The 14,447-nt window shown below is 32.6% G+C and overlaps 1 long non-coding RNA gene across 2 annotated transcripts in view; it reads left to right on the forward strand.

Annotated features, from left to right (window-relative positions):
- The window catches only part of LOC141577569 (uncharacterized), a 552,790-nt gene that overhangs the window by 132,016 nt on the left and 406,327 nt on the right, over positions 1 to 14,447 (forward strand). The window lies entirely within an intron of this gene.

The raw sequence follows: 14,447 nt of genomic DNA on the forward strand, positions 1-14,447 counted from the left end.
TAGACACACACAGACACAGACCTGTTTGCCTGTTAATTGATTTAAAGCCCCCTGTAAAATATGTTGGCTGTTTGCATTAACTTGATTAACTTTTGATGTTAAAATGTATTCATCATGTGTTTTTCTGTGCTAAAACTCCAAACATATAAAAAAAAAACTTTGATGTAGTCTTTCTTAGAACATTTTGTTGAAATTAAGAATATAGGAGAATACTTCTAAATTTAAGTTATTAAAGCCACAGTAATTTTCTAGTCATTTTGGGGGGAAATTTTTTTCTGCTTTTAGTAACATAAATCTGCTTTGAAGTTCTGTAGGCATTTATTATATCATTTTTATTTATATTTGATGTCCATTGTTGATGGTAGTTGTCTTTGTGTAGTAGACTGATAACAGCTTTCAACTGTTAACAAAATTAAACTTTAAAAAATAAACTTGATGGAACAGATGGTATGGATTTAGTGAATTTGGCTAAATGTTATTACAGGGCATCAGAATTAACAGTAATAGCATACCAGTGATGAAGGTGGGACCCCTGACCTCAAAGAATGTATAACCCAGGAACAGAAAGGATAGAAATAAAAGAAGAATGCAGGCAACTAAACAATATAACAGAATGCAGGCAGCCCCTGTAATCTGGGAGATACTTTAACTAAAGGAATCTTTATGCTATTAGGGAATGAGGGATAAGAGCATAATTTAACAAAGGAGACAACATGCCCTGGAGCTATGTGGGGGCTGTCTAAGACCAGGAAGACTAGGACACCATGGATGGCAGTGAGAGTGGTGCTAGATTTCACTTCACATGCTGCTTCTGACATGCTGGTGTTTTTGACCTTGTGGGCATACTCTACTGACAGGAGTCAGTGAAGTAGTGCTGCTATTGGTTATTTCACTGACGTCTAGGAATGAGTGATGGTTATTTTCTTGCTATTCCATAATAGGACACATATTGGGTCCCCAGTTGACCCATTTAACTAAAGAGATAAGACTCTGAGTAATTAAACTGGGAAGGCTGGGCAGTGTTCACAAGAAAGCAGAATTACTGATAATTTCAAAGATAATTTGCTCTTCCAGCTCTGTGGCTCTGCTCCCAGAGGCATCTCCCGTGTGTTCTGTCTCTGAATTCCCAGTGACTGACCGGGTCTGACTTGCTGAATTGCTTCTGTTTGGACAGCACCCCCTCCTTTCCAAGTCTTCCCTATAAGATTATGCCAAGTAGACTTCCATTCAAAGTATGTATGCAGCAGCAATTCAAAACTGTAAAACATTGTGAAGGGACTATATTGATAACACAGTTACCTCACCAGTTAGCTATTCGCTTTATGACTATTACGAGACTACAAATGTGCAGAGAATAGGTGTCAATCACTTTATAGGTCCATTGCCTTTACAAAATGAGTCATACAGAGTCTCGGACACATTGTGGATTTCCATAAATGCTGAAAGAACATAAAACACACCTTGAGTATTCAGTGAGAACTCAACATTATTGCAAAATTCATCTAAATTATCCATTTAACAGTGAGATCAGAATCATCACTGTCAAAAGAAAGGATCCCTTTGGGATACAAGCCTCTTCACCTCCATTTCCCACATCCTTGGGTGTCTCTTCAAAGCAAAAACTCGGTGCACCATATTGGGAAATGGAAAACGGAGACCTCTTAGAAGTAATAGCAAAATAGCATGGTACTTTCTTTTAAGTAAGGTATTTCAAACACTCACTTCACTTAAAGTGGTAAGATACACCTTGATCTAATTATGGGTTTTTGTAAGCACGTTGTTATGTCAAAAGAAGAGAGGAAAATTAAAAGCAAATATATCCTAGAAGCATTAGAAACTTTTAAAGCATATTGTAGACATCTAAGTCAAAGATCTGCAATTAAGAAAAATGAGAGTCCCTGTTTGGGCCACCTGCCTTTTATGGGGAATCAGCAGACATTCTGAGCCTCTGATGGAGATGCTCGTGATTATAAAGTGGGATTTGAGTATGTGGAGGTACCATATGAAATGACGTGCATTGATTCTTCACAACCTCAGAGACTCTGCTTTCCTGCCTTCACCTTATAATGGGGTTATTAAAGCCATAGTTTTTTTTTAAAGGAAATACATAGCTAGCTGAACAGTTCCTGTTTATAGCAAATTTATTTTAAAATAACAGGGATAGAATGTTCTTCAAAATGGTTTTTCGTGTCAACTCAGTATTCCAAAGAAAGCTTAAATTATTTGAGATAAAAAAAACTTTTAATGTGACTATTAGTAAGCTGGCTTAGCTTTAATTAAGGTAGTTATTAACTCCATTGTAATTACTGTCTCACTATCATAACACATTAACTATTGCTAAAGCCAGATAGCCAACCAAGTGAGGAGGAGGCTGATGACAGCTAGAATCTCTATTAAATCCCCCATTGTACACTGTTGTTCCTTTAATATTTCATAGGCCTATATGTAGCTGTTAAATTATTCAAGCCACCTCCTCTTCTTGAACATCATATCTTTTTTTATGTGGGTTTTGTCAAAGGGCCTGAAATGTGGCTGTCTACAGGAAACCTGATGCTGCATTAGGATGCACGAGCTGATCTCAGGAAGAACTGACGGCCTTTTTCAGAGCATTAAACTGGCATTCTCTTTGCATACCTTTGCTAAGAAAGAGGAAACCAGCATGGGGAAAGAGATCATGTCCGATGAAGTATTGCTTTTCTCACAGTAAATTAGTAAAGCCTTTGCTGATAAAATCCATACAGATATTTGTGTCTTCAGTATTTCCTCCAAAATCTTTCATTTATTTTAGTCTAAATTATTAAATAGAAAGATATGTCTCCTGTGGCTGTGTATGTGTCTCCAGCAGTTTTGGAGGGTTACTCAGGGCTCATAAACAAATAACATTGAACTATGTTGCCTGCTGTAATTCTATATATTTAACTAGAACTTAACTAAAATCAACTGGAAATTTGAATCCTGAGGGTAATCAAAGAAAGTGTATTAAAGAAGATGTGATCTGAACTCAAATTGAGTAAGTTCTTAATAAGAGTGTGCTGCACACTCAAATAGATATTATGGTGATTTATTTGTCAAAACTGTATTAAGAAAGAGGGCTGTATAAAATAGTGACTTTATAGATGAAGAAACTGAGTAAATCCTTGTTTAACAGGCACACACCATTATATATTAAATAATCACATATACCTAATTTATCTGTCCCCGCTTCTTTTCCCTTTGGTAACCGTAAGTTTCTTTTTTATGTCTGTGAGTTTCTGTTTTAAAATAAGTTCATCTGTATTATTTTTTAGATTCTGCATATAAGTGATACCACATGATATTTGTCTTTCTCTGTCTGACTTACTTAATATGGTAATCTCTGTGTTCGTCCATGTTGCTGCAAATGGCAATATTTCATTCTTTTTGTACCAGACTAATATTCCATTATATACATACAATGTACATTATACATATAATGCACATGTATATATGTATAAACCTCATCTTTATCCATTCATCTGTTGATGAGCACTTAGGTTGCTTCCATGTCTTGGCTGTTGTAAATAGTGCTGCTATGAACATTGGGGTGCATGCATTTTCAAATTAGAGTTTTTGTATTTTCTGGATATAGGCTCTGGAGTGGGTTACTGGATCATGTGGTAATTCTATTTTTAGTTTTTTAAGGAACATCCATCTTTTTCTCCACAGTGGCTGCACCAGTTTACATTCCCACCAACAGTGTAAAAGGTTTTCCTTTTCTCTACATTCTCTCCAGAATTTGTTATTTGTAGAATTTTGAATGACTAGTGTGAGGTGATACCTTACTGTAATTTGGGTTTGCATTTGTCTAATAATTAGTGATGTTGAGCATCTTTTCATGTGCCTTTTGGCCACTGAATGTCTTCTTTGGAGAAATGTCTGTTTGGGTCTTCTGTCCATTTTTTTGATTGGGGTGTTTGTTTGATACTGAGTTATAAAAGCTGTATTTATATTTTGGAAACTAAGCCCTTGTCAGTTGCATCATTTGCAAATATTTTCACCCAGTCTTTAGACTATCTTTTCATTTTATTTATGGTTTCCTTTGCTGTGCAAAAGCTTTTAAGTTTAATTAGGTGTCATTTGTTTATTTTTGCTTTTATTTCTTCTGTCTTAGGAGACTGAATTAAGAAAATATTGCTAAAATTTTTGTTAGAGAGTATTTTGCCTATGTTCTCTTCTAGGAGTTTTACAGTGTCATGTTTTAAACTGTTTTGAGTTTATTTTTGCTGATGGTATAAGAGAGTGTTCTAACTTTATTGATTTACATAAAGCTGCCCAACTTTGTCAACACTACTTGCTGAAAAGAGTGTCTTTTCTCCATTGTATATTCTTGCCTCCTTTGACAAAGATTAATTGACTGTAAGTGTATGGGTTTATTTCTGGCCTCTGTATTCTCTTTCTTTGATCTATACGTCTTTTTATGCCAATACCATGCTATTTTGATTATGGTAGCTCTGTAGTATTGTCAGAAGTCTGGGAGGTTTATGCCTCCTGCTTTGTTCCTTTTCCTTGAAATTGATTTGGCAATTCTGGGTCTTCTGTGGTTCCATATAAATTTTAGGACTATTTGTTTTACTTCTGTGGAAAATGTCATGGGTAATTTGATTGGGATCACATTAAATCTATAAATTACTTTGGGCATGGCCATTTCAACAATATTGATTCTTCTAATTTAAGAGTGCAGGGTATCTTTGCAGTTCTTTGCAACATGTATAATGTCTTTACCAATGTTTCATATTCTTAGTGTGTAGGGCTTTCACCTCCTTGTTTAGATTTATTCCAAGATATTTTATTTTTGACATGATTTTAAATGGAATTATTTCTTTTTGCTTTCCCTTTCTGATACTGTATTGTTAGTGTAAAGAAATGCCACTGATTTATGTTAATTCATTTATTAGTTTTAATAATTTTTGTGTGGAGTCTTTGTAATTTTCTCTATGCAGTATCATGTCATCTGTATATAATAACAAATTTACCTACTCCCATCCAATTTAGATACGTATTATTTCTTTATTGTCTGACTGCTGTAGCTAGAACTTCTAATACAATGTTGAAGTCATGAGAGTGGGCGTCCTTCTCCTGTTCCAGACTTCAGTGGGTGAGGCTTTCAGCCTTTCACCATTAAATATTCTGTTGACTCTGTGTTTGTCATAAATGGTTTATGTTCCCTCTATACCCACTTTTGTGAGAGTTTTTATTGTGGATGGATGTTGAATTTTATCAAATGTTTTTTTCTGTGGCTATTGAGATGATCACATGGCTTTTGTTGCTGTAGTGTATCACATTGATTGGTTTGCATATATTGAACCATTCTTAAATCCAACTTGATGATGATATATAATTCTTTTTATGGGTTGCTGGATTTGGCTTGCTAATATTTTGTGGAGGATTTTTGCATCTATATTCACTATCAACTTGAATTTTTTTTTTTCTATAGTGACTTTGGTTTTGTTTTCACAATGATGCTGGCTTCATAGAATGTCTGTGGGAGTTTTTTCTCTCCTTCAGTCTTTTGGAAGATTTTGGGAAGGACTGTTATAAGTTGTTCTCTGTATGTTTGGTGGAATTCCCTGGGGAAGCCATCCAGACCTTGACTACTGCTTGCAAGGAGTTTGTTTTGTTGTTGTTTTTGTTTTTATTACAGATTCTATTTCATTTCTAGTGATCAGTCAGTTCAAATGCTCTTTCTTCTGGACTCAGTCTTTGCAGGCTATATCTAAAACTTTGGCCATTTCTTCTAGTTTTTGCAATTTGTTGCCATATAACTGTTGATAGCATTTTCTTATGATATTTTGCATTTCTGCAGTATCAGTTGTTACTTCTCTTTAATTTCTTGTTTATTCAAATCCCCTCTCTATTCTTTTTGGTGAGCCTGGCCAGAGGTATGTAGATTTTATCTCTTTAAAAAAAAAAAAAAAAAGCTCTTGAATTTATTGATTTTTTTCTGTTGTTTTTTTAATCTCTATTTCTTACCTGATCATTATTATTTCCTTCCTTCTGCTAGCCTTCAGTTTTGTTTGTTCTTCTTTTTCAAATTCTTTCATGCAGTAGGTAAGGATGTTTGAGATTTTTCTTGTTTTTTGAGGCAGGCCTGTATTGTATGAGCTTCCATATTAAGACTGCTCTTGCCGCATCTCATGGATTTTCTGTGGCTGTGTTTTCATTGTCATATATCTCAGATTATTTTCTGATTTCTTTTTGATTACATAATTGTAACAAATACATCATTTTAGAGAGAAATATTGATAATGTGGAAGGATATACATGCCTGGGGCTAAGAGGTATATGAGAAACCTGTACTTTCTTCTCAATTTTTCTGTAAATCTAAAACTGCTCTAAAAAATAGTCAATAATTTTTTCAGTTAAAAAATAAGTGTTTTCTATTTATCTTTGAAGAAATAACTATGGACTTGAGGTCAGAACTCTTTGACTTATGTTCTGACATTGTACATTATAAAAGTTACTTTCTTAGTTATTCTAATACAAGTGTTCTGAGAATTCATGCACTCAGCCAGTTACTTATCCATATATTCATTCATTGACAGTGACTTTCACTTATTAACAGCTATGATGCTATGATGCTATTTTCTGGGAATACAAAAATCAATTAGACATCACAGTTTAAGAAGAACAGATTCATATGCCAACATGCTTCTTGTTGTCATCACCAGTGTGGGACAGTAAGTCCCATTGTAGGGATCAGGTGAGACAATAATTAGGAAATCACTTTCTAAACTATAAAGAGCCTTTGCATTTAATGTGTATGAATTATGAAATGATGCATTTATACAATTTGAGTTCCATCAACCTTGCTTTGAATAAAAATGCAAGTAAAAATAACAAGTTCCAAGCACAGAGAAACTATGTTTAAGGTATATAATCAATGAAAGTTTGATTGTATAACTTAAACATAGTTTATATAATATTTACAACTAGTAATATGAATAAAAGCCTTAATAAAGAAACATAAATAAAAGATATATGCCTATGTATATATGATAAGATTTAGAGATAAATAAGGAACAGATAAGAAACAAAACTTATATATATATGTATATATATACACACACACATATAGAATTAAAGCACCAATTCTTAAAAAATATAAATACTTCTAAGGCAATTTTATAAAAAATAAACAACTTACATTTTAAAATACTATTCACAATTTTATTTTCATTGTTTTCATTCATTCAGCATATATTTTGAGGGTCAATTATGAGCCACCTTTTAGGCTTTGGACATAGACATTTGAACAAAAATTGGCAAGACATCTGTTGTCATGAAAATTGCATTATGTCCATTGTGTTGGTGGTAAATAGGCAGTAATCAAATGGCAAGTCAATAAGGAGACCTTCAGATTGTAATATGTGCTATTGGGTGAAATGAACCTGTATGCTGTTGGGAAGGGGATTACTGGAGGCGCGTACACGGGAAAATTATCTCACATAATGTGATCAGGAGAAGCTTCACTGATTGCTTTGTAGGCATAACTGAAGGGACTGAAGGAGCATATTATGTGGCCACCTGGGCAAGTACTGTTCCAGACCGAGGAACCAATAAATGCAAAAGCCCTGCTGCTGGAGCCTACTTTCCTGAGCAAGGCAGTAGGAACAGTGTAACTGAAGCTGATAAGGGAAGTGGAGACCTTGTTAAACTCGGCAAGTTTCCATTTGGAATTTATAAACATGGAATGCCCCTTATTCACAGGAGACTTTAGAGCAGTGAAGTGCTAATTATTATTTAGTAAACAGTTCCCTGGGAGGGGGAGAAGGGGAGGGGTTCTGACTGATACCATCTGCCAGTTCCTACATTGTAAATATGATTACTATGGTGATTTTAAGCTGTCAGTATGATAGCACTGACTGTCGAGTTGGGAAGAGACATACCTAGTCAGCTCTAAAAAGCCAGTATGAGCCAGCTCCAACACACCATTACTTTTATGTCCCTGTATCTATAATAAACATCTATAAATGCAGAGGAATATATTGCCCAATTCTGTGTACAAAATTAAGTAATTATTGACATTTTGAATAAATGAACTGTTGGATAAATCCTGTAATTGTTAGTGACAAACGGCTGAGATTGTAAATACTTATTAAGTGTAGGGCACTGAATCAGGAAGAAAGATGCGGTATTCAGGATGCATCTTTAGTCTTGTCACTTTTGTGGGAACTGACAAGGAAAGATATTAGGACTCTAAAGTTATTATCTTCACTGAATGACATCAAGTATACTTCACTTTAATGGTCACAATATGACATGGATCAACTTTAATGAGTAAATTTTATAGCAAAAACTGGCTGAAGATGTGAATAGTAATTCTGTTGATGAATAGATGTAAATGATTGTGACAGCAGTGGTGATTTTTCTAGCCTCAATCACTCATTTTGCTTGAACTCATCAAATGTGTCTAGTTGTAAAGAAAAGTAACAAAAATATGACAAAACATAAGAAATGCTTCATGGCCAAAAATACCTAAAGAGGCAAAATATTTTGAAGGAAGAGAAGGGACTTTATGTTTCCATTTAGCTTGAGAATCTGCTTCAGGAAGGGAATATTCTAAAATAATGTCAGTGGAATAGGGTATTTTAAAATATTTTCAGGTTTGGAAATTTTAAAACAGAATTGCCAGATGCTCTTTATCCTCATATTTACATATATATACATATATATATTCATGATCAAATATATATGTGTATTATATATGTATTATGTTATCTATAAATACACTGATACATACTTAGACATGGATATGTGATTCTATGTGTATACATAAACACATCTATATAAATTTCTGCCTATATATCTATTTATATTAAACAAATAAGTTCACAATTATACTTCCAATTCCAATTGAACATGATAAGGCTTATTCTAACCTTCTGCCTTTCCATGTGTATAATTCCCTTCTCCAATGGTGAGAATCCTTGCTCTCATTATCCAAAATATACTTAGTTCTGGAATACAGAGTATTTCTGAACTGTTCCATAGGACTGAATATATAGTTGAAACGATATGTTTAAAATTTACCTAGATAATTTCTCCCTTTCTACAGTTAGTTGCATTTCTTTTTTTCATTTGTATTCAATTTTGTTGGATCCATACTGTCCTTATTAATTGTTCTTCTCTTTTGGTTAAATAGGAGATTACCATGATTCTAAAAGTCAGAAGTATACAAAAAGTTACATTCCAGGCATAATCCTTCCATTCCATTCCTCCCCCCAGCCCACCCATCCTTTCAATGCCATGTCTTTTCACTTCTTACATGTACCAACTTCATTATGTTTTTATTCACTGTTTCTGTGTTTCTGGCACAAATGAACAAATACTATTTATTTTTTTAAATTTGCTTTTGTACTTTGGGAAAAATAGCAAATCATATATATACTTTAATTTTTATGTACTAAGACCACATAGTTACTATTGTCAGTATCCAAATATGAATTATATGTTAGCAACAGTATTGTTTCAGTGTTAATTGTTTCTTATGGAACTTTGTGGTTATATAAAAGAAAATACTCATTTTTAATTGGAAATATATACTCGATGGTCAGGTAGTAAATGGGCATATGCCTATAGTTTACTTCATTCAGAAAATAACATATCAATATAATTTATACATTTGGACAAAAATAGAAAGAAACTACAAAAACAGTAATTGAGGGAGTTTGATAATTGCAGATACTACTATATATATAATAGATAAACAACTAATTTACTCTATATAGCACAGGGAACTATATTCAATATTTTGTAGTAACCTATAATAAAAAATATGAAAATGGATATATGTTATTTCCGTCTCCATCTTAACAGTATGTGTGTTCAGGTATGACTGAAGCACTATGCTATAAACTAGAAATTGACTGAACATTGTCAACTGACTGTACTTCAAAAAAAAAAAAAGAAAAAAACTCAGCCACCATTCTCCCTCCTAATCTATAACTATAATGTATGATATAAAAAAGCTAAATAAAATGGATCACATGATTATTTCAATAGATTCAAACATATGTTTGATAATTTTACCCTTTTAATAAATATATTAAAATAAATATTAAATAGCTCATGGTGAAAAAGAATATGAAAATGAATATATATATATATTCATGTATGAAACATTATGGTGTACACCAGAAATTGACACAACATTGTAAACTGATTGTACTATAATAAAAAATATTAAAAAAAATTTTTAAAAAATAATTATTGAAAATGACAAGCATGACTCACAAACAGAGGAATTTATAACAGAAGTTTACTGTGCGCAATTCTAGCCAGAAAGCACATTTAAAAAAAAAAAAAAAGATTAAACTCTCCAAGCTTTACCTCTGTAGAGACAGAGAAATCTAACATGGCCAAATCCCATGCTAAAAAGAGACACTACTAAGTAGATTTACAAAATCTAAATAAAAATAATACTGTTGTAGAAATCAGGGTTTTTTTTTTTTTTTTTTAATTGTACTCAAGAGAAAGCACCAAGCTCAGATAATTTTGCAGGAGAATTTTTAAAGATAAGATCATCATAATGCTACTTAAACTATTTCAGAGCATAGAAATGGAATGAAAATTTTCACATTTGTTTTATGAAGTTAGTGCATATTGATCCTAAAATATGAAAAGATTATGCCATAAAAGGAAAATACAAGCCCAAACTCACATGAATATTGATGCAAAATCTCATGAAAATATTTAAAAACAGACCAAGAAGATACTAAAAAGTTTGCATACCATGACTAAGTGAGATTAATTCCAGGAAAGCAAGTTTGCCTCAATATAAGAAAGTATTCTTATAATCCATTCCACTATTAAAGATAAGGAAAAATATCAAAAATATCTTCAGTTACCTTTCAGGTGTTTAACGTCCAATGTCCAGAAATGTTGGAAGAAACTTTGAAGAAATAAGAAATTGATAGAATTTTTTAACATATGCATAATACTTACATGCAGGCATACACTCATAGCAGCTTATGGGCCAGCATGTTTCTTAACTAGGAGCCACTAGAGGTTTTCCACTCAAGTCAGACACAAACCAGGATTTCAACTGTCCCCAATTCTGCATAGCATTGTGTTGTGGAAATTGACCAGTATTATTAGATAACAGAACACATCCCATCCAGTATCTCCAAACCTTCACTATCTCCCTAACGCTTAAAAATGCATTGTCACTGTGCTTCTGGCAATTTCCATGGTCTGCTTTTGATCTGCTTGGATTTCCAGCCAAATTTTAAATTACTTTCTTTCACCTTCCCCAAACAGTGAGTGATATGTTAACATCTTGAACATTTTGACCATATCTCTACATTGGTTCATACTGTTTTCTGTATGAAAATACTTCTTCAGTTTTAGTGTTTATTTGATGAAACCCTTCCAGTATGGCAAGGTCCAATTTTCTACATCAGAGAGGAGGGGCTTTTTTAAAATACCCTAGTTTCTGTCTTTATTCTTTATATGCTTGTTTTCTGTAGTACTGTTCATTTCATGTTTCTGTTTTCTTTTACTCACTAGATTTAAAGTTCTTCTCTGGGAGAGTGACACCAATCGATTACTCTGAGCAGACATCTTTGACTTTATATGTATAGTAATTGGGAGTTTCACAGTAGTAGGTAAACCTCACTAAATGTTGGGTAATTCCAAGTAACTTGTATTACTCTTGTGTGTTGAGACAACATCATTTTTCACTGGAACCACTGCCCACTGATTACATTATGTCTTCAGCAACAGTAGAGAGCACACTGAATCATTGCTTTCATTCTTGGGAAAACTGGTTTCTCAATAATCACCAGTCATATTTTGAGTATAGAAATATATTAATAAATATGGTATTTATTAAAATATTTTAGTATAGTATTAAACATAGTTATTCATTTAAAACAGACTTTTAACCTCAGAAATATTAATCTGAGAAAAGAAGGCAGCCACAAAAGAGTACATATTACATGATAAAATTTTTTTGAAATTCTAGAGGAGACATTAATTTATCATAGCATAAACCAGATCAGTGGTAGGCTAGAGTTGATTGATTACAAAGGGGCTAAGGAGATAGTCTAAAGAGAGTTTGGAGTTGTAGTAAACAGATGAATACATTTGTTATAACTTACTGCCTTGAGTATGTAAAATGGGTACACTTTATTATATGTAAGTTATACTTGAAAAAAGTTTGTTTAAAAATATATCAAAGCAAATTACCTTGTTTTCATTCTTGAAGACAAGGAGTTGCTATGATGAAATAATTAGTAAGTAATAGTTACCTTTAAAGTAGGTCTTTTAAAGGAAACATTCTATATCTAACCTCAAATTACATGAAAAATGTGTAAAATAGTTTATGTCTTAATTCAGAAAGAGACAGATATTTAAATATAGTAAATTAACATGAGAAATGTATGAAATTGGTATAAAAATAAACTTTATTTCAAAAATATCTTAGAAATACAGTTATAAAATTAACATTGTTGTGTTATTCTTGGATATATTTAATTTAATACCATATCATCTGTGGGATATTTATAGCCTATGTTAATATTGCTTCAGAATGTCATCCTATACATTACTTTGTTGGCAGGCAATAGAAGCTGGGTGTCCTTAGAACAGTGCAATTATCAGTTCTAACTTCACAGATTTATAGTCTATAAAATATTTAAGAGATGCATCAAATTATTCAATAATAAAACCCAGTAGGTAGTAAACTTTTATGTGATTATATCAGATACTGGCTGGAATCTTAACGTGGGATAATCTTACCTATCTGGAAACATAAAAATAACCCTTCCATCGTACTTTCTAGAATGCATTAGATTTCTAAGAATGGGATATTTCACATAAGAAAAAAAATTTGCAAGTGAGTCAAATGAGACTGATATTATATTTACTAGATATCAAGTTAAGGTGTTATTAGCAAATCTACAGCCATCTAAACTATTTTATGATTTGGTAAAATAACTAACAGGTGGTTCTACTGCTGTGCAAATCAGGGATATGAAAAAAGATGAATAAACTGAACACAAATCCTTTTTATTATCACAAAAAACATTTAGCTAAATTGGGATAGATCCAATTTTAGCATTAGTTGAAGAGCATCAGAACCAAAACAAAACAACAGCAAAATTCATATTGTATCCAATATGGCAACTGGTATTAAGAGCCTAACTTAAAAGATAATTTATGAAGATGAGAAAGAAAAACTACCAGTCCATCATACCTGCAGTGAAAGCAGGGGAAGTATTATTTATACATGAATATGTTACATGTGAACATCTTTAATGTGAGATACATCTGAATAGAAGATCTGAAATATTAAAAAATGGGTATTTCAGATATATACAGAGAAAAAAAATTGAGGACCTCTCTTCCTGGCCATGGTGAACTAGGTTTTATCAAATTAATTGTTTTACAAGTATAAATAGAAAAGATGGACATATGGTTAAGAAATAAAAATGTTTCATGATACACCAAATTTTAAGGGAGAAGGAGGTGCCTGAAGGTAACATAGATGACTTTAGCATTTGACACCACATCTTCCCTATAAAACAATGTCCACTTTTACAGTCCTGTTATGAGACCTTGAACAGGTGATTCTGCACTTCTGTACAGGTGAGGAAACAAATGCTGAAGTACATAATGTGTCAAATAGCTGTTAAATTATGGTGCATTTTTTGCAAGGGCCTGGAAGAGGAATGTTGTAAAAGTAACTGTGAAATAGACCATTTCTTAGAATAATTGAAACCCAGCTTAGAATCATTTCAATCCTTGATTGATTTAAGGTGATTTTCACCTAGTCTAATTTCATAAGTATATTTTTCATAAATATAAAAGAGTATCCTTCCATGACCTAAAATGCTGTAAAAAATCTTCATATACTATATTCAACAAGCAGTCAAAAAATCATGAGACCCCCAAGAGGACTTAAATAGAAATCAAGAAAATTATAGTAATTAGAGACTCAAAGGAAATAAAGCTAATGGAGTTGGGGGATGCATGTTTTAAAATAATGTGATCAAGGAAATAAAATCGATGGAGTATTTCAGGAGTGAAATGGAAAGTATAAAGATAAATCAAATGGAAACTTGAGACCTAAAAAGTAACTTTATGTAAAATGTATTTAATAGATTTTTGGCACAGCTAGAGAGACAATTATCCTTCTGAAAAATATGTTGGAGGAAAATATTAATGTTCAAGCAAATAGAGACAAAAATATGGAAATACAGACAATAATGTAAGAGGGAAAAGTTAATGTGTTTCATTCTTTTCCTTCAAATCTTCTAGAGAAGTTAAGAAAAGCCAGCCAAATCTGTAATCCTGACAATTACTTTTGGCCTTAAATCTGTAAATGCCAGAACTTCTACATCACATATATTTGCTGTTCCACTTGGCATTCATCACTGCACCCCAAGGTGAATGTCTTAATGATAGTCTTGTGACAGGATGCCAGG

This window comes from Camelus bactrianus, chromosome 4, assembly GCF_048773025.1.
Source record: "Camelus bactrianus isolate YW-2024 breed Bactrian camel chromosome 4, ASM4877302v1, whole genome shotgun sequence".
Classification (NCBI taxonomy): domain Eukaryota; kingdom Metazoa; phylum Chordata; class Mammalia; order Artiodactyla; family Camelidae; genus Camelus; species Camelus bactrianus.